Source organism: Phoca vitulina, unplaced genomic scaffold (assembly GCF_004348235.1).
Source record: "Phoca vitulina isolate PV1807 unplaced genomic scaffold, GSC_HSeal_1.0 scaffold40, whole genome shotgun sequence".
In the NCBI taxonomy this organism is placed as follows: domain Eukaryota; kingdom Metazoa; phylum Chordata; class Mammalia; order Carnivora; family Phocidae; genus Phoca; species Phoca vitulina.
In genome coordinates this window covers 21,458,725-21,461,423 of record NW_022589743.1, presented here as the reverse complement: position 1 = coordinate 21,461,423, position 2,699 = coordinate 21,458,725, and positions in this window count along the sequence as shown.

Here is a 2,699-nt window from a genome sequence, read left to right as displayed (position 1 = left end):
ACTCCAGTCTTGGGAACTGGATATGGGGGCACAAGGCCTACCCTGTTCCCTGCTCTTCCCAGTTCCTGGGGCTGAGGGCCCGGCACAGAGGGGGTTAAGGGCCCTGGAACCTTTGCCTGGCGGAGGGGGGGCACGGGGAACTGTCACGAGGAGCCTTGTCTGGCCCGATAATCCAGGCAGCCTATCTCTTCCATAGCAGCTGTGAGGCAGACAGGTTGTCCCGGCACGGAGGGAGGGAAGCAAGGGCCTGGCTGATGGCGGGAAGGATTTGAGGAGGGAGGGACACCCAGGCTCCTTGGGGATCCTTTCCCACCCCATAGCCACCTTCAGGACTGTGCCTGCAGGCCGGAGGTCAGGGCCCAGGTCTGAACGTGGCGGTTCCCACTGACCCAGAGACTAGGAGGTGGGAGCTGATGAACAGACTCAGGGAGGTGTTGATTGGGAAGTTTCTATTTCTGACTCAGTGCGGGCCTGGGCAGGGGTGTGAGGGGCGCACTAGCACGTGCGTCTGCATAGGCGTCTGAGCGAGCACAGGGGCTCCCACGGGCTCCTGCCGCACTGGGGAGGGCCAGCAGGGAAAGCCCGCTGCAAAGCCAGAAGGGAAGGAAATCCGACATTTGTGGAGCTCCTATGATATGTGAGCCAGGCTCTACCTAGAACTTTCCCCCTCTACTATCTCATTTCATCTGCACACCAGTCATGGAAAAGAAGGCGTTTTAAGCCCACGTATCTGATAAGGAAGCCAAGGCTCCAAGAGTGGACAAGGGCCCGGGCTACCCAGCAGGCAGGAGTGGAGTCCAGGGTCTCACAAATCCGGAGCTGTGCTTCTCCCTTTGGGCCCTGAGTCCCTCCGGGGCAGGTGGTCTGGAAGAAAAGGAAGAACTCTAAGGCACAAGCCCGGAACTATACAGGATAAGGCTCTGGGTCCAGCCAAGGACGGCGTGTGAGGCCAGGGCATGTGCGCTCCAGGCAAGGGCCCGGCTCACAAGAAGCAGGAGTCAGAAGAGAGAGAGAGGATTACTGCTGGGTTGGAACAGCTGTGGAAGAGGATCAAAAAGAGGTTGGACAGGGGCGCCTGGGTGGCTCAGTCATTAGGCGTCTGCCTTCGGCTCAGGTCATGACCCCAGGGTCTTGGGATCGAGCCCCGCATCGGGCTCCCTGCTCCATGGGAAGCCTGCTTCTCCCTCTCCCACTCCCTCTGCTTGTGTTCCGTCTCTCGCTATGTCTCTCTGTCAAATAAATAAGTAAAATCTTTAAAAAAAAAAAAAGGGGGGGTTGGACAGGTGGGAGAATCTGAGCAAGTGGGAGTGAGGAGGGCATCTTGAGTCACGCGGAGGCTTCACACACATTCTTTTGCCGAATTTCCCCAGGGTCTCGTGAGGTATTATTGTCATCCCCATTTTAGAGCTGAGGAGACCAAGGCTCAGAGAGATGAGGTGACATGCTCAGAATCATATTACTGGTAAGTGGCCAAAACTGAGGTCTGATTCTCTTGCCTTTGAAACTCAAAAAGTTGGGGCGCTTGGGTAGATCAGTTGGTTAAGCATCTGCCTTCGGCTCAGGTCATGATCCTGGAGTCCTGGGATCAAGTCCCGAGTCGGGCTCCCTGCTCAGGGGGGAGTCTGCTTCTCCCTCTGCCCCTCACCCCACTCAAGCTCTCTCAAATAAATAAATAAAAACTTAAAAACAAAAACCTCAAAAAGTCCTCACAGAGACACACACAAAATCCACCTCATTCATAGCAAGTTTGTGCACAAAGCCTGGGGCCTGGAGTCTGGAGAGCAGAGTTGTAGTCCTGTCTCATCTCCCAATTAACCAGATCACGCAGGCCATGTGTGATGGCCTCCAGGAGCCTCAGTTTCTCTACGATAAAATTGGCCCATAGGGGCATCTGGCTGGCTCAGTCAGCAGAGTGTGTGACTCCTAATCTCAGGGTCATGAGTTTGAGCCCCACATTGGATGTAGAGATTATTTTATTTTATTTTATTTTATTTTTATTTTTTTTAAAGATTTTTTATTTATTTATTCATGAGAGAGAGAGAGAGAGAGGCAGAGGGAGAAGCAGGCTCCCAAGGAGCAAGGAGCCCGATGTGGGACTCGATCCCAGGACCCTGAGATCATGACCTGAGCCGAAGGCAGACGCTTAACCATCTGAGCCACCCAGGCGCCCTGGATGTAGAGATTATTTTAAAATAAAATCTTTGGGGCGCCTGGATGGCTCAGTCGTTAAGCATCTGCCTTCGGCTCAGGTCATGATGCCAGGGTCCTGGGATCGAGCCCCACATCGAGCTCCCTACTCCACAGGAGGCCTGCTTCTCCCTCTCCCACTCCCCCTGCTTGTGTTCCCTCACTTGCTTGTGTCTCTCTCTGTCAAATAAATAAATAAAATCTTTAAAAAATAATAAATATAAAATAAATAAAAATATCAAAAAAATAAAATTGGCGTGTAGTCATCTTTTGGAGACTGATGGACGGACATTGGCAAAGTCCCCAGGGAAGCCACAGCTAAGACCCCACCGCATCTGTGTTCGTTGTGCGACACACATGCGTGCCCGTGGGGCTGAGCGTCCCAGAGAGTGTAAGGGAGCGTGCCGGGTCCTTGGGTGCTAGTAGCACGGTCTGCGGGGTCAGCGTCTTTCCAGCGCAGATGAGACCCTTGAGGGGTGCTGGGGCCACAGAGAAGAATCCCACAAGGTGCC